Here is a 7,852-nt window from a genome sequence, read left to right on the forward strand (position 1 = left end):
CACCTCCCCCTCAACATAATGATAACCACTGAGATCTGGCCACCGTCCCCCACCGGCCCCTGGACACTCAGCACCGCGGCCCCCAGGTCAGCTCAGCACATTATACCTCTTCCCTCCTCGTGAACCCTCTGACTCCACATTTACATACCCACCACTTTTTTTGTCCTACATTCTCTTTTTTTCTGGTTTGCTACACTTCCTCCATTTTTTCCTCACTACACCTCATTTTCTTCTGCGCCTCTCCCTGAACTCCTCCCTTTCTCCTCTTTGTCTTTTGCATTTCATCTGTACAGCCCAGGTAGCGTGCATGCACGCCTATGAGTATGTGTGTCTGTGTGTGTGTATGAGTAATAATTACCATTTAGAATACTAGCAGATCTCTGAGGGAGGAAACCCAAGTTTGCCAACAGCGAGGCATTGTGGGAGCTGTTTGGTTTGTGTTTAGGTGCCCTTGGTGTGCTGTGCTGAGGAATCAGAAATTTCCTTGACTTTTGACCGCCTTTGTCCCCAGGGGGGAAGCAGGGAGGGAGAGAAGGGCACAGGCTGACTTCCATTTGCCGTTTAAGGACCCATATGGAAAATATAAATTGGTAGCAGCAGGAAAGACAGAAACCATTGGCATTCCGGGCATCGCCCATTTGAATTCATGAGGTTGTGTTGTGTCTCTGCCCACTTCTCGATTGGAATATTTAAGAATGTGTCACACAAGAAAAGATAGATAGAGATGTCGGCAGAGCTTGTTTCTGTCATTGTTTTCTGACACAAATCTTTTAAAAGTCTCTTCTTGGGGTTTTGCTCTACTTTTTGGTCTGACAGCTAGAACGAGTTGTTTTAGGATCAACAGTGTGTTTTGTGTACTTACAAAATTCATCAACCTGGTGAAAAGCTCTGAAATCTTTCTGATATTTACATTCACGTTGGTGACTTCTAGCAGATGCTCTCATCCAGAGAAAATGTGCAATATTTATGATCAAGGCAACACAATCATATTAAGTGAGAATAGACAGTCAGCAGCAATCGAATCACCTCAGTGAACAGCTGAACATTAGTGCAGCAATATTTAACCTTTAAACGGTGTTTAATATACTTCTACTCATAAACAAAAAAAGGAGCTGATCATGTGAGCCCTTACCTCAGGTTGTATCAATCAGTGTGATATATATTTATCACATTTGCCAGACATGGTAAAGAATGACCATCATAATTTCCTGATCTAATGTGCAAAAAACTTTCTGGGACTTTCAAAAACTACTTGGCAGGTGACTGGACGAACTATCTGTCTTTCACCATAATGGGCTTACTTCATCCAATTAGAAGAACAGTAGGAGAGAAATCCTTCAGTGCCTTTCATTGCTGTCCTATCAATGAAATATTTTCCAGTTCTGATATAACATAATGACATGATCTCGTGAATCCAGCTGCTGAGTTGAACAATTTAAACTAATTAATTAATTTAATCTAAAATTCAAAAGTATTCAGTTTACAGTGACTAACTTTTTTATTTATTTACTTTTTCAATTAACAAGCAAACAAAAAAATCGGACGGTACAGCACGTGTTTTGTATTGTACACAAACAGCCAGTCGGGCAATTTTGTAGATCCAGCAACTAGCAAGCAAATAACATCGGTAAAAGAATAAAAATAATATATAATGGGCATATAACGTCAACTGAAGAACAAGAAAACAAAAAAGGAAAACAAGCTATAAAAACATCAACATCGAAAAAATAAATAAATAAATAAATAAATGTCTAATTAATTTAGGAGAAGAACCTAAATGTCATCAACATACTACTTTACTGTAGCAAGTTGATAAATTACTTCCATAATGAATCTGTTAACTGTTGACTGGTTGTTTATTCTGTTAACACAGAAGTGTTTTTCTCAACAGTTTAGCTTGTTCAGTGCTATTCCACGTTGAAATACCCCCTAAGTATTCAATAAAAATGAAACACTACCTTGTGACACTTGCATAATGTCTTTAGCCATGAATTAGTATCACGTTGACGACATAATAGACCTCGTGCCTTACATCACATCTCCTCCTGCTTCCAGGAACCACACTCGACTAGCAGAGGCAGAAGGGAGTAAAGCTTGCTAAATGGATGGGCAGGGTATACTGTGTACTGTGTGTGTGTGTGTGTATGTGTGCTGCAGTGAGTATATGGCTTCACAGGAGCAGGCCTAGTGGGGGACTACATTAGGAAGAGGTTGTGTCCTGCTCATGGGACAAGGGACCAACTGTGACCTTGTGGATAATAACTGCCACCAGGGGTCACAGCCAGCCGCCAAGGGAGAGAGACAGAGAGTGAGAAAGAGAGGACAAAGCTTCATCACTTCCCCATTCTCTCCATCTCACTCCGAGTGCCCTCCGCTCATGTCACCGCTATCAGTTTAAATGGAGCATTATGCAAAATGGAGATGATTTTGGCTTCAGGGGGTGTGATAGGGAGAATTGCGGGTTAATGTAGGGGAGAAAAGAAAAGAAAGATGGGGATTTTGTTGGGTGGGAAGAGAGGGTTAGAGCGATAGCACTAGGTTGTGGGGTTTGGTGGGGGTGGGGGTGGGGGGTTGTTGGAGGGAAAAGGGGGTATAAGAGGGTTAATAAAAGTGACAAGTGAGTGTTTCATTCTATCTAAGCCAGCCTCCTAGACAGGTAACACACTTAGAGGATTCGCTGAGTGAGGCAGTGAGGCTATTGGGGGAGATCGTCACTTCGGTGTCTGTCTCAATATAAGCCGGAGGCGACACAGGACCCCAGGGTCCGGCCTTCCCATATAAAAGCCCACCTGAGAGCTAGCACAATAAAGGCCACTCAGCCAGATGCAATATACCACAAAAAGAATTTCCTGAAAAACTTGATTTAAGCCAGAAAGAAATTGAAAGTTATTTGCAAACAGGGATTTCCTAAAATCATATACCCCAGGTTGACTTAGGAGAGGCATTTATATAAGATTGACTGTTATCTACGAGCTAAATGGATTTGGTTTTACCTGACTCAAAAGAAAAAGTTATTGGAAAACTCACTTTACCGGGTCTCCTGTCTCTTCCTGTGGACTGTCGGGGTGAAGTGCAGCGCTGGATATATCCTTATAGATTTTCCATTTTCATTGCTTACATTGTTTTGAAAGGGAATCCAGTTTTAAAGATGCCGTCAAATCTCAGATTTTCCTACAAGTTTATTGCGCTTGCCACGAGTCAAAGATGTGATTATTTTAAAAACTTTCTGGTTCAGTCTAATGAGAATTTAACTTTAGTCCTGTGTTCAGCAAAATTGAATTCCCAACCCGAAAAGTTTTCCATTATTATTGAGAATGTGCTTCTCTGTATTGTGTCAGATTAAAGGGTGAATGCAATGTTTTGGCCATCAGAGAGATCATTTTCTCTTTGATGGACATTAGAATATCTATTAATTAGCCTAGTACCTGGTACCATCCTTATCATGTCTTTGAAGCTGATAACGGTATAATTTCTATCAGTATTTAAATCTGTAGTAGATATAAAATGTTCATGAAAGTCAAAGAAGTAAAACTCAACTTACATGACAGGGGTTTGAGAGGTTCCTGTACAAGACCCCACTAACTAATGCGCAAAAAATTAAAATAAGAGGTGGTCTCGGTTCTACCCGGTAGAGACACTAGTGCAATTTAATGCACAAATGAGTGCTAGAATTACAAGTAATTACAATAATCACAACAACTTAGCCAGCAAACAACGGTTATTTTTCGAACCAATTAATCTATTGGTTATTTGTTAGTTTATTCATTAATCATATGGTCTGTAACCTGGTAACCTGATTACCTCCTATGTCTTATTTTGTATGACCTACCGACTGTCTAAAACTTGTAGATATTTAATTAGGAATGGTATGAACCAGAGAAAAGCACATCAGAGAAACTGTGAGCGAATATTTGGCATTTCTGCTCAGTAAATAGACGATGAAATGCTTGTCGCACACATCGAATGTCATTGATGCATCTGATCTGCTGTATAAATCTGAGACATGGTCGACCCGAGGCAGAGCAGGTTGGAAGTGCAGCGTTTTTGTCGTAAATCGTTTGAACTTCTGGCCAATGCACTGACTCAGTTTGTGTGTGCGAGGTGTGAGAGATCCCCCTGGGGTGTGTTAAATAGTTTCTGTGCATCGCTATTACAGAGGTTAACAATTATTTTCTCCCTTGAAATGAGGGGCGCTGACCCTAATATGATGCCACTTAACACCCATAATAAGATGATAATTGGCCAATGATGATGGCCTTGCCCCTCCCCTTGCCCCCCAAACTGTCAGTTAATTGTAATAGATTACCTGCGTATTAGTTACATTTATCATTTGCGAAATAAAGCAAATGGAAATGTGTGTGTCGATCTACACTTTGCATGTGTATGTGAGTGATTATCAGTGGGGGGAGGGGCGGCGGAGACTTGAGATAATAATACTTCAAATCATTTCCTCCTTCTCCATCTTGATATTTTCTCTCTACGCTCGACGCCCCACTTCCTCACGTGCGCGCTTCACTGATGACTGTCGTAATTGCGTGTTCACGGGCTCGATTTCCCCCGAGGGGTTCCCCAAATTAAAAGAAGTCATCCCACTCTTCCCCCATCTCCCTTTCCTCCAGCACCCTGTTTTCTACACACACACACACACACACACACGCACACACACACACACACACACACACACACACACACACACTTTTAGCCCCCCCCCCCTTGTTTCTCTCTCTCTTACAATCTCGCTCCGGGGATGCCATGCTTATTTGAATGGAACTTTCTTGTCTTTTTTCTTCTTCCTTTTCAAGCTGCGTGTCACTAATGAATAAATAAAACACACACAAGCAGTGGATTGACTTTCATGCATGGGTGCACTGGCTTTGATGAGACCCCCCCCCCTCCCCTCCAATCTTATAGACAAGCTGCTGAGGACAGTCACTCTCTGCTCTGCTAGGCTACTGTTAAACATTTGTTCTGTATGCAGATGATGCACATTTTGAATTTTACATGGCTTCTTCTGGGGTCAAGTAACTCTTAAGGTCAAAGATATCCAGATTTAAATACAGTCTTCTAAAGGACAATTAACAATCACACTCCTATATCTCATTTGAATTAATTTGTTTCTCTCTATCGCTGATTGACTGTGATTCAACCTGTCACAGACTGAAAACCTTTTCCGTTACAAACGTACAGTCAGGTGTGAAAAATGATCTAAAAAAATATCTGAGGATCAAGTCATGCTTGAAACACAGTTTGGATGTGAAGTGGTCACTGGGAGTTGCAATGAAATGATAATGCTTCAAAATTACTCCTTTTATATGCACAATACTTGAAGTGTAACGGTACACAGAAGCTAGATTTTGGTACTTGTGTCAGTTTTGGGGTCAATGTTCAGTGTGAGTTGGGTACAACAGGAAAAAAGCAACAAAAAAATCCTGAATGCAAGAGTCTATTTTCATTTGTTTTCAACAGACAATCGTGCAAGTTACAGTTCGATCCATATAGTGTCCAGCTGAGAGAAGAGTTGGTGCAGCCTGTAGTGCATTAAGCAGTAAAGACTGAATGTTCACTCTTGCATAGGTCATATTTTTATGCAGGGCTGATAAAAACACAAATGTATACGTGATGTAAATGCCTGGGGCTTCAGGAAAGTCTAGAGGCTGCTCAAAAACAGTGGGGACAAGTTGTTGGAGTCCTGTTTTTTTGTTTTTTTTCACCTCGGTCCAGTGATTGACACATCTGGGTGATTCCGTCCAATATGCGATAGCCTGTTCAACTTGTTACCGCTCACATACAACTGTTGTACAATGTCAACACACGGTCCTTGTCTGATTCGCTGACATTTTCACACATAGGTGATTTGGAAAAATAGCGGACAGGTCCTCCAGCTCCAGTGTCTCGTTTGATTCTCTCCAGAGTGCAGCAGTTACAAGTTTTCTCATTTGTCTTGTTTTATTGTGTCTTCTTCTTCTTCTTCTTCTGCTTTTGTTGTTTAGTGGCGGTTTGAAAACAGCATTTTTGGTGTATTACCACCACCAACTGGATTGGAATGGGGATCAGAGAGGTTAAACTCTCGCCCACTGGCATATACGCTTGCCAGAGTGTGACTGAGTCAGACGTATTCTTCATGTAACTGCACGCACCGAACCATGGCGTCTGTACTGTGACGATTCAAGACAACGTCTTATACAGTCATACACCTACACAATACAGAAATGATTTTTTAAGTTGTGGCTGTGTGTAGATCAAGAAAAAAGCTTTCAGGTTATTTGTGCACAGATGAAAGTAGATCTACTAACATCATGCTTCTGGTGAGCACTGTATTTACCGACCTTTACAGCCACAGTTTAAAAATGAAGCCCTGACTGATAAGAGTAGCCTTTGCTGGTACTTGTGCAGCTAAAGCCAGCAGTGTGTGCCCTCTCTTGACTGCCAAGGGCCTGGCATGCCGAGCAGGGCAGAGGGATCCTGGCACTAATTAGCTTGTAATGGCATCATAAATTATAGACAAATCGAGGCTGTGCATCGGACAGACGTTTTAATGAAAAGTTGTAATGGGTCACCCCTGGAGGCCTGAGGGCTGAGGTCCTCTCACCTGCCAGGGTTATCCATCACATCACAGCTAGCAATAGGATTGGATCCACAGACTGGTTCAGAAACAGTGTGGATGGTCTGGGGGCTGGATTTTTACCCTGGAGTTTTCATTTTCTTCACCACCGGTACCTGTTTGATTGTTTCGTCATGTTTGAGATTCTCTACCTTGCAGAGCTGATATCAGATATTCCAATGAAGCAATCTTTTCCCTATTCAGCTACATTGCATTACCTTGCATCACATCTAAATAGATGCATATCCATAGAGATTCACACACATGCCCACTCACCACACATGCATCAAATTCACACTTGTGATGCAGCACAGATGATGAGGCCTTGATTTTTCCTTGACAGAGGTGCCTCTCTTTCACCTAGAAATCTTTAAGAAAATGGACATCAATCCTCTGAACGGATGGTCAAATAAAAATCGTTCTGGGACTTATTGATGTTTCTTTTGTCCCTCCGTGAAAGACCCGATAGGGTTCTGGCCGCGGCTGCCAGATGAGCGTCTGAGAATCATTAGCGAAGCTGATTTGATTTACGTCCTGTGTAGATGGGGCCACCCAAATGATCTGCCTCGCCATGGCCGTCATCAATCACCGCCAACCAGAGGGCACAGCAAGCACGCATGGGAAAGAGAGCGGGGTGGCACACCAAAGCACCCACAGGGCTGTTTATGTGTGGGCACTTGTGCACATACTTTGTACAAATGTGTATTCTGTAAATGTTTGTGTATAATGTGTGCACATGAGTGACTGTGTTTGCGTGATGGGATGAAATTTGTGTGTGTTTAATTACGTGTATGTATGCAGGGCGTATAGTGTGTGCGCATGTGTGCGTCTTTGCGTGTGTGTTGGTTTGTGTATCACCATGTATAAGTCTTAATGTGAATCTGGATGTATAGTTTAATTAAATAACATTTTAATTATAAATATATGTAACTTAAACCTTGCTTCAGTGACTTCACAAATTACAGCATTGCTTTGTTGGCTCATATTCAGTATTTTTATGGCATTTGATGTTGTTTTGTTAATGTTTTTTTTATTGTTTAAATCTGTGGTTGCCAACTGGCCTCAGTATTTCTCCATAATTAACAAGTCAAGGTTGATGCAGGGTAACTAACACCCACTCAGCTTCATTTTACAAAATGAAAATCAAACATAAATGAACTCGGCCTTAAAACTCAACAAGATTAAAAGTATTGAATAGAAATGAAACTAATTTAATTAAACTAATCTTAATTTGTCTGATAAGAATAACAG

Source organism: Pagrus pagrus (assembly GCF_965226575.1).
Source record: "Pagrus pagrus genome assembly, chromosome: 7".
In the NCBI taxonomy this organism is placed as follows: domain Eukaryota; kingdom Metazoa; phylum Chordata; class Actinopteri; order Spariformes; family Sparidae; genus Pagrus; species Pagrus pagrus.